This window comes from Geotrypetes seraphini, chromosome 6 (genome assembly GCF_902459505.1).
Source record: "Geotrypetes seraphini chromosome 6, aGeoSer1.1, whole genome shotgun sequence".
NCBI lineage: Eukaryota > Metazoa > Chordata > Amphibia > Gymnophiona > Dermophiidae > Geotrypetes > Geotrypetes seraphini.
The window spans coordinates 212,037,569-212,049,105 of record NC_047089.1 but is presented as its reverse complement, the minus strand read 5'-3'; positions in this window follow the sequence as shown (position 1 = coordinate 212,049,105).

Below are 11,537 nucleotides of genomic sequence, written 5' to 3'. Positions count from 1 at the left end.
CCGTCAGAGATACAGTGTCATAGAGCCATAACTTATGCCGAGACCAAAAGTGGCACGGACCTCAGATTTTTGAGAACATGCAGTTAAGATCCGTGAGGTCCGCGTTTTACTCCTCCCCCCCCCCCAGTACAAAGTTTAAAAGGCACGTTTCCAACAACATTTTTAAAAAACGCATCTATGAACTTTTTTTTTCTTCTTTTCTCCTTTCTCTGCAGATGGCATCCCTTTGTTTTTCATTCTTCTTTCTGCTTCCGCTTTTTTTTCTACTGCAGTGCACTTGCTCAGTGCATCGTGCCAAACCACCACGTTTGCCTGAACTTGCCCGAATCTCAGTTTTTTGCCTGCAATCTTGTCTCCTTTTTATACCAGAAAGCAGAACCGGGTATTTTCAAAGCCTCTATCCGTTGTCATGCTGTCCAGTTACCTTCTTTCATATTAGACAATACAGAACATAACTCATGCGATTATTATTTATGGAAGGGGAAGGGGGCGGCGGAGTACAACACAAACCAACTCCACCAAGAAGACAAGAGTTAGAAGCTACACCTGAATTTCCTTTTCTTTTTGGATAAACTGAAATTGCAAGCAAAGTGCATTAATACATAATGGCTAGGACATCTGTGCCTTGATGCTGTACAGAGGCACTTATCAAATCCCTTTGACACAACCTCGCACATTTTCTGCATGCTGAGCTGAATGAACAGGTAAAAATGTGACCAAAATGTGGTTGAAAAAAAAAAAAAAAAAAGTTGCTTATTATCATCATTTCTTAAAACACCTTTGGTTTGAAAAATATGTTTTCCTTGGTCCCTTGGAAAATTACCCAAAGATCACCAAAGCTTTCTGCAGTTTAGGTTTTTGGAAATACACACATAAAAGCGCTGATTGAAATGTACAAAGGGATTGATTCAAGACTATTAGAATTTCCCAAAAAGAGTGAAATAATTTTAAGAGCAAAGGCAATTATTATAGCAATGATCTTTTTTTTAAATCTTTATTGATTTTCAAACTTTGACAGTGCAATACAATTAATTGAACATAAAATACTGCATAAAATGTACTATTAACTACACAAGTAATACATAAAACAATCATTTTCTCCCACCCTCCTCCCAACTATTACTACAATAAGACATATTATGTGATTACAATATTAATCCTCAAAATACATTTCCCTCCCCCCACCCACCCACCCTGGATGTGTAAGGAAATCTAAGAAAAGGAGAGATACATGACCATATGACCATTATTGTGATATTATAGCAATAATCTTAAAAATGAATTATATATTGTATATTTCATTGTTTTTCTTGTATCTGCCTAACCTTGGGTTAAAGTAATTAAGCAGGCTTAAAATAATAAATAAAGCAAATTGGCAAGGGAGAAAAAGAAGTGTGGCATAAAATGGGTGTTAGACTCTTTCTAGTTTCTTTGTGGGGAAATAAAGATTAATTTAAAAAAAAAGCCTACAAAATACAAGATTATACTGTTTTTTTTGTTGTTGTTGTTGTACTAACTTAAAACATTTTTTTATTAGTATTGGGAAGCTGAAGAATGGAATGTCGGCTCCAGAAAGCAAATCAAGAAAAGCATTTAATCTAATAAAAACATATATAACCTTTAATTTCTTAAAATTTCTTTGCTATTAAAAGTAGTTTAACACGGCAACACACTACTTTCATTATGCCAGTCTTCTACTAATTAAAATGAACACTGAAATGTCAACTTTCCTCTAGGTTCTTTTGAATTTATTTCTAATAGCATGGTCTGACATCTTCTTTTTTTTTGCAAACTTTTTTTTCACCCCTTACTAAACATTACAATTAGTAGAAGTGAACGCAAGATTCTTTGCTGTTCTACCTGGGAGGTTGCCAATTAACCCCCATCGACTTTTAGGTGTCAGAAAACGGATGGATGGATGGATGCAATGAATGTTTTTGCCAACACGGTGACGACGGAAATCTAGGAATTTTTTTTTTGTACAAGCTACGTATTTTACAACCTGATAAGCGTGCAAATCTCACATCACTTATACCAGGGGTGTCAAAGTCCCTCCTCGAGGGCTGCAATCCAGTCGGGTTTTCAGGATTTCCCCCAATGAATATGCATGAGATCTATTAGCATACAATGAAAGCAGTGCATGCAAATAAATCTCATGCATATTCATTGGGGGAATCCTGAAATCCAGACTGGATTGCGGCCCTCAAGGAGGGACTTTGAGACCCCTGACTTATACCAAACACCCCTCAAAATCAAGTTTAAAAAAAAAAAAAAAATTCAGCCATTCTAACATTCAAACATGCATACGTTACAAAAAATAAAATAAGTATGATTTTTAACTTAATTCATATTCATTCTAGTGTTGGATGGGAGGGTGGGTGCTTATCATAAAATGATATATACAGTATAGACGATTTGTTCATAGCATTCAAAGCAACATTATAGTCCATTCTAGTATCTGGCCTAAATACTTCCCGTCGTTGGTAGTGAATTTCTTGTTGCCGATGTTGATCAATAATATGACAGCATCAACAATTAAGGTTGTCTTAAAAGTTCTTTTCCTTAATTACCATTTATTTCTTTAAATGCAGGCGATCCTAAAAGTGTATCGCATTGCAATTTTGTCTTAATTATTAAGCATTACAATATATTTGTCTTAAATATTAGAATTTACAGTATATTTGCCCTTATCCCCTGCCATAATTCCTATAAACTCACTGGAATAGTAACCTGGAGATGTCGCCACAGCAGCAAATGTTTCATAACCTCACTCCAGTTTCCAAGTGCAGTTTAATATTCCAACCATGATGAAAGGGACGAGGGCTCGTGTCGGTTTCTTGACTGTGACATTAGTTTGCAACGGTCAGAATAAGTCAAAACTCGGAAACCACCCGAATGGTGGTTTACAGACAACATTTAAATTAACAGAACGGGTGTTTTTCCCCTGAAGATATAAGAGAAATAAAATTCTCTGGACTGTGGCTGAAAACGTTAACCTGAGTGCCATCCGACTGATTCTCAGCAACATTTATGTAAGTACAGTAAAACCTTGGTTTGCGAGCATAATTCGTTCCAGAAGCATAATCCAGTGCTTGTAATCCAAAGCACTTGTATATTAAAGCGAATTTCCCCATATAAAATAATGGAAACTCAGACGATTCATTCTACAAGCCAAAAATTTTAATACAAAATACTATAGGTACTTGGATTGCAAGACCTCACTCATTTAGAACAGTCACTACACTCCAGCGTCAGAGAGAGAACCATTGGCTCATTTGTGATGTGTGTATACTGTTTTTCCGGCGATCCTCAGCAGGCTGCTTTGAAGAGGAAGAGGAGACCAGGCAATGGCAGACACTCGTGAAGAGCAGCGGCAGCAGTTCATGCTGGCAGGCCAGATTAAACTAAAAAAAGGTAAATGTCTGGTGGGCCAACTTGGGGCCAGAGTTTGACATCTCTGCCTTAGATCAACAGTTATCTATGAAAAAACAGGTTGATGCCATGACCCGAAAGTGGAATCTGCGACACCTTGTGGAATCTGTGAACCATCCAATCTTACTTTGACATTTCTGCATTCAGATACTTGGTTCAGTCATTATTACTGAGCCAACTGGATTACTGTAACATCACATACCTTGCTAGTGCAAAGAAAAACACTGCTAGATTATGAATTATCCAAAATACCATGGTTAGGCTTATTTATGGCTTGAGGAAATATGACCATCTAACTCCCTTTTATCAAGAAGTGCATTTGCTCCCGGTAGAGGCTCGCATAATTTTCAAACTGGGATGCATGTATTACAAAATTGCCTATCGGCCAGGCTCCTTCATTCTTGGTGGCTTCATTTTCCATTGCCTTTTATAAAAACACCAGAAGATCTCATGCCCTCTTTATATTTCCATCTATTAAAGGCTGTAAAAGTTAAAAAAAAAAAAAAAAAAACAACCCACCATGATCACACTCTTGCTTTTCAGGCAGCTTCCTATGATAAGGACTTTCAACAACTTATATCTCCATCCCACTCTTATCCAACTTTTATTTTAGAAAACAATTAAAAACACTCCTTTTTTTCTAGGTTTATAGCTAATTAGACTCCCTCCATATGATGATCTCTTAATTGTACTTTCTTTATTAATCTTTTGTAAACCTCATTGAACTTCACGGCTATGTGGTCTAGAAATTTGGTTATGTTATATTATGGCATAAGATCTGAAATCTTCAACCGAAGTAAACAGCTGCATTTGATTCTTTGGACCTTTTGTCCTCAGCAGGGGAGGCATCTGTAGTTCCTGCAGCGATTGCACACTGTCTAAAGTCCTGCAGTTTGACAAGGATGCGGTAAGGGGGGGGGGCACCATCTTGATGGAGGTGCCGGTACCTCTCCTCCCCGCCCCCCAGACCACACCATGCTCATGTCATCCCTCCCCCTCACCCTGTACCTCTGTAGATCTTCACCAGTGCAAGCAACTTCTCCTGCCTGTTGCTCACACTGGCCTGGATCCCCTCTGAATCACTTCTAGGTTGCGGGGCCAGGAAGTGACATGTGCGATAGGGTTATTTACACTTCTCCCTCAGTATTCGTGGGTGTTAGGGGCAGAGCCGGATCGCAAAGTTTGAAAAATCGTGAACAACTTTGTGCCGGCTCTGACCCACCCCTGGACCGATCGCCTCCTTCCGTGCGTGTTGCGTGTTTGCAGGGGCCAGTGCGGGTGCTTTGGTCTCCTTTCCTGCTCTGGGCTGGACAGAGCGAAGATCGTTCCTCTATGGGTTGGGCAACCTGTGCTGGCCTTACCTGGTGGTCTAGCGGGGCTTTCGGGGCAGGAGCGATCTTCCTACATTCCTGCCCCATGCAGATCGCCAATAGAAAATGGCTGCTGTGAGATCCCGTAGTCTCTCGAGACTACTACAGGAGCTCATGGCAGCCATTTTATATTGGTGATCTGCATGGGGCAGGAGCGTAAAAAGATCGCTCCTGCCCTGAAAGCCCCGCTAGACCACCAGGTAAGGCTGGGATGCTGGGGGGAAGGCAGGAGGGAGGCGGGGAAGGTCCAAAACAAATCTTTTTTTTTTTCCCCCTAAAAAAATCGTGAATAACCAAATCCGCGGATGCTGAAACCATGGATTTGGAGAGGAAAGTGTATAATCACAAGTGGCAAGCGGCATGTTGGAAAAGCCACTTGTGCTGGCAAAGATTTACAGAAAAGGGGAGTTGGGGGAAGGGAGCGCGTGATTGTGGAGTAGGGCGCTCACGGAAGGAGGGGTAGGGGGAGAGGAAGACGCAGGGGGTGCCATTGCCCCAAGTACCTCCTACCCTTGCTACGCCACTGCATGGATGCACACCTTCCTTGCAGCTTACAGGTAAAGGGAAGGGGACTTGATATACTGCCTTTTATGTGTATGGTTACAAAGTGATTTACGATTTTTAGACAGGTACTTATTTTGTACCTGGAGAAATGAAGTGTTGTGGCTTGACCAGAGTTGCAAGAAGCTGCAGTGGCAATTGAACTCACAACCTCAAGGTACTGAGACAGCTGCTCTAACTACCAGGCCACTCATCTACTATGTTACTGGGATGAGATGCATAGTTTTCTTTCTGAAAATGTGAGCTAGGGTTATTTATATTCACAAGTTTGGTTATGCACTTTTGAAAACAAAATTTGTGGGCACACTTTCTTTCCATGCCAGTAATGTGCTGTCCAGGTATCCTCATTGAACCTCAGTTTTTTCAATAGTGAATTTTATATAAATAAAAGGTGGCAAATTGAAAACATTGGAAACTTCAGTCTTCAGTTTTGTTACAAAGCAGGTAGGTAAGGATATCACACATGCTCTGAAAGGATCTCTTAACTGCAAAAGGCTAATTCACTTTCCATGTTTGGGCAATGTTTGGCCTCTCTGCTAAGACTGCCATCAGTGGTGCCAAGCTGTGCCAAACTGAGATGGCGGTTGACTACGTTGGTCTCAGTTCATTGGGAACTGAACTGAGCCCAACTCATTTCCCAAGACATTCAGATGGGGTTAAAATTTTATAGCTCTTAACTTGAAAGAAATTTCAGCTGATGACATGAAATCATAATAGTTTTTTTAGTCATATAGTCCCCATTTCCTACCCTTTAATTTAGATGGGGGTGAAGAAAAGTACTGCCCATATGTAATTAAAAGCAACACACCTTAAGAACATAAGAATTGCCATAGTGGGATAGACCGAAGGTCCATCAAGCCCAATATCCTGTTTCCAAAAGTGGCCAACCCAAGTCCCAAGTACCTAACTAGAAACTGAAATAATAGCAATATTCCAGAGCTGAGATTGTGATGTCATAAAGCCTCATTCCACTAATGCCTAAGAGCCAAACTCATCAGTGATGTCACAATGGCTTGATTGTCCTATATTTTGTTCACATAAGAATTGCCATACTGGGACAGACCAAAGGTCCATCAAGCCCAGTATCCTGTTTCCAACAGTGGCCAACCCAGGACCCAAGCACCTTGCTAGAAACCCGAATAGTAGCAACATTCCAGAGCTGAGATTGTGATGTCATAAAGTCTCATTCCACCATTGTCTAAGAGTCAAACTTATCAGTGATGTCACAATGGCTTGATTGTCCTATACTTGGCTCACCTAAGAGTTGCCAAACTGGGACAGACTGAAGGTCCATCAAGCCCAGCATCCTGTTTCCAATAGTGGCCAACCCAGATCCCAAGTAGTAAAACAAATTTTATGCTGCTTATCCTAGGAATAAGCAGTGGATTTCCCCACGCCATCTCAATAACGGCTTATGGACTTCCCTTTTCGGAATTTATCCAAACCTTTTTTAAATGCCTTCTATTTCACAATTTCAATATTTCAAGCCAATGGTATGTAAATACATTCTTTCTCTGCATGATTACAGCTCCTTTCCTTAGGAAGATTTTCAGCATTAGAGTAGAGCATCCCAGATGCTGGCCATCTGCATTGCTCATTCTGGCAGAGGGTGCTCACAGACCAGAATTAATGACTTTGACATTCACATTATGTGACTGAACTTTGGAAATAGTTTTCTGTCTCCTGTGGTGTGAGTGGACTACTGAAACATCCATGTCTACATTCCCATGATAAGATCACTCAAAAGACTCTCCCCAGAGTTCATAAATGCCATTTTAACTAGAACTTTAGGGTATACTTAGCAAAGAGCAGACTGGTGCCCAGCGCGATTTGCAGAGCATTTTGCATTCTGGCTTCATTGCACTCTTTCCATGCAGCTGCTTTGAGCTTTGTATGGAAGTCATTATGGGGTCCTTTTATTAAGGCGCGCCAACCGATTTAGCGCATGCTAAAGATTAGCGCCCCCGTTCAATGCTGAGGCATCCATTATATTCTTAGCATTTAGCATGTGCTAAATCGGTTATTGCATCTTAATAAAATGACCTCTTTTTGTCAGGTATAACCTGTGTCATACAATGTTAATGTCTGCAGACCAAATGTTTGTGTGTTCTTGTGTTTCTTCCTCTCATCGTTTTATTGTTTGTTTATTGTTCATTGAAACTTCTATACCACTACTAATGACTGGGAAGTCGATTCAGAGCAGTTTACGTGAGCTTCAGTAAATGGTGTTACAACAGAGTCAGAGTGCTTCTGTGATGGGCTTCAATAATGGTGTCACATTCTGAAAGGTAAAATATTAAAAATGCCTTATTTCAAAATATGCTAACCATACATATATGTATATTAACTACAGTAGATGAAGATTTAAAAAAAAAAAAAAAAAAATTCCACAGTATGTTGTCAAACAGAGATGACACTGAGGCAGACGGATTGTAGAATGTGAAAGGCACTAGTAGAATTTTGTCAATTGTGCTTAATACGGAGAGCAAAATCAATCAGTATCAAAATAGAATTGTGCCTGTACTACTTCAACCAAGACAGGTAAGAAATTGGATGTGAATTTCACCAGCAATGCCTGAGAGCAATCTTAGGGGTGACTCTTGTACTGAGATGACAAGTACATAGGATCTCTTTTTTATTTTTTAATTATTTATCATTTTTCAATTAATAGAACAAGTATAAACTTGTACAGAATTGTGGCGGTATAGAAGAATAAAGTTATTATTATTATTATTATTACAATATAATACAAAACAAAGCAGATTAATATCTGTTATCATAACACAAATATCCATAAACATATCCATAAACATACATATATAGCTTAACTTTAACTCAAGTCCTCATCAATCCAAGATGTAGAATCAGCGAAAAATATAATAAGAAATTACAAAATAGCAATCTATAAGATTAAGGATTGTATAGGCTGATCTAGAAGGTCATATAATCAAAGAGTACTCATATCTCTCCTCCTTTTTTCAGGGGGGCCAATGACAAGAAGGCTATAAGTTGACTAGGTTCAAAGAATACATATTTTTGCATTTGATGCAATATCACGCATTTACATGAGTGACGAAGAAAGAAAGTCGCCCCTAGAGCTATAACACCTGGTTTTAACAACAGAAATTCACATCGACATTTTTGTGTGTCTCGTGACAGATCTGGAAACATTTGAATCTTTTACCCAAGAAATTCTTTTTGTTTGTTTTTCTCTCTCTCTTGGTTTTTTTTTGGGGGGGGGCTCTTGCTGTATATTGATGCCATTTGGAGTAAGTTTCTGCCATTGTCTGCCATGCACTCAATGCATTTTTGTGATTTCAATTACCCCAACATTGACTGGATACATGTTACATCAAGGAATGCTAGGGAGGTAAAATTCCTAGACATCATAAATGACTGCTTCTTGGAGCAACTGGTCCAGGAGCCAACAAGAGGGGGAACTATTTTAGATTTGGTCCGTAGTGGAATGCAGGGCATGTGAAGTAACTGTGTTGGGTCTGTTAGGAAACAGTGATCATAATGTGATTAAATTTAAGCTGATATCTGGAGTGACGTTGCTAAAGAAATGTACTATATTGGCTTATTTTTAAATAACATCCACACCTGGTTTACAGTCCTAACCTTTGCCACCAATCCTTTTAGCTTCTTTTTAACCATTTTCCTCATTTTATCATAGTCACCCTTTTGAAAATTACTATCATGGAAGCCCAGACCAAATGTATTCTATGTATTAGCAAAGGTGAAAACAAGAACCGACATGATTAAAAGATGAAGTGAAATAGGCTGTTAGAGCCAAAAAACCATCCTTTAAAGAATGGAAAAAGAATCCAAATGAAGAAAATAAGAAGAGACATAAGCATTGGCAAGTTAGATGTAAGCATTGATAAAGAAAACTAAAAAAGAATATGAAGAGAAAATTGCCAATGAGGCAAAAACTCATAGTAACAATTTTTTTTAGGTACATCAGAAGCAGAAAACATGTGAGGGAATCCGTGGGACTGTTGATCAAGGAGCAAAAGTGGTGCTCAGGCAGATAAGGCCATAGCGGAGAGACTGAATGAATTCTTTGCTTCAGTCTTTATGAAAGAAGATATATGAGAAACTGAAATAAATCTCAGTGAACCTGGAAGACGTACTAAGCTAAAATAACAAATTAAAGCGTGATAAATCACCTGGACTGGATAGTATACATCCCAGGGTACTGAAAGAAGTCAAATATGAAATTGTTGATCTGCTATTAGTGATCTGTAACCTATCACTAAAATCGTCTGTAGTACATGAAGATTGGAAAGTGGCCAATGTTATGCCAATTTTTAAAAGGGTTTCAGGGGAGATCTGGGAAATTACAGACCATTAAGCCTGACTTCAATGCCGAGCAAAATAGTGGAAACAATTAAAAAAATAAAATTGTGGAACACATAGACAAACAAGTGATGTGAGAAAAAAACATAGGTGGTAGAGTACTATGACATTTGCATGTGAATTAAGAAAGAAGAAGAGAAAATACAAGATATAGCCATATAGAAACATGAACACTGAAATGTGCTGAGTATTTAACAAAAGTGCTCTTTATATAATGGTATAAAATGTACTACTACGAAGAAAAGAACATGAGAAAATGAGTTGCAGTGCTAAAAAAATAAATGTGTGAATGAAGAAGATAAAGAAAAAATAGGGAGTATGGTGAGAGTATTTTAAAGGTGATAAAAGAAACTATGAACTAAAAAGTAATAATTTTTAAGAATAATATAGATAAAATAAAAATATAATTAAAATAAAATTAATATGGGTGGATGGTGGAAAAAGTCAGTGATTGATATTCAGAGTACATGAAACATCTATTGTTATAGATGCTCTAAGTCTGAGGCTTTTTTCCCACCTAATATTATTGATAGGAAAAACAGTTAGGTGCTCATAATAAAAAAAAACCAACACATCCAAAAAGTGGCCTAAATTGGTACTTAGACGATCAAAAAGCCAGATCGTCCAAGTACCGATAATCAAAGCTGGTTTTAAGCTTAGGCCTTTACCCTGCCTCTAAATGCCTAGAGTGAAAAGAGGCATTTTTAGAGGAGGGGAAAGGGCGGGAAGTGGGCCAACCTAGACTTAGTCGTACAGCAAGTATAAGCAAAAACTTGGGCAGATTGCCCAGTCGGAACTTATACGTTTTGACTTAGACCAAGTCAAACAGATATAAGTTTGAAATAGGGGCTGCTGAGCCATCAGCTCAGGAGCCCCGGCAACCTGCCCACCCCCCACAACAACGATCGCAGCAGGAGAGATGGCTCATCTCCCCTGCCGTGATTGTGATCCTCCCCCCTGAACTGCCACGAACTGTGGCAGGAGAGATGTCCAATCTCTCCTGCCACGATCGCGATCCTCCACCAAACCCTGAAACAATAATGACAGGAGGTAGCCCTCCTGCTGAGGTACCCACTCCCGCGACCCCCCAAAACAATACCGGCAGGAGTGAGTCCAATCCCTTCTGCCAAGGTGACCCCCTAAAATATGGGCAGGAGGGATCCGAGGCCCTCCTGCCCATGGTGCACCCCTGTGACCACCCCCAATCGCCCCCCCCCCCGGAATCCCTGAACCTCCCTAACCCTGCAACACCTGACACCCCCCCCCACACCCAAAACCCCCCTGAACTTACATGAAGTTGGCCGGATGGATGGGTCCCAAGCCCATCCACCCGATAGGCCCGCCATCCACTGAATGGTGGGCTTAGGGCCTGATTGGGCCAGGCGCCTAAGGCCCTGCCCATAGGAGGGGCCTTAGGTGCCTGGGCCAACTGGAATTGGCCCAGTTGCCTTAGGCCCCTGCTGTGGGCAGGGCCTTAGGCACATGGGCTGGGTTGGCCCCATGTGCCTAAGGCCCCACCCTCAGAAGGGGCCTAAGGCAACAGCCAGTTCTGGTTGGCCCAAACACCTAAGGCCCCTCCTATGGGTGGGGCCTTAGGCACCTGGCCCAATCAGGCCCTAGGCCCACCATTCGGAGGATGGTGGGCCTGCTGGATGGACAGGCATGGGACCCATCCTTCCGGCTAACTTTATGTAAGTTCAGGGGGGGTGTCGGGGTGGGGGGGTCAGTGGGGTTTGGGGGTTCAGGGGGGACGGTTGCAGTGGAGGTGCGCCATGGGCAGGAGGGCCTGGGATCCCTCCTGCCTGTATTTAG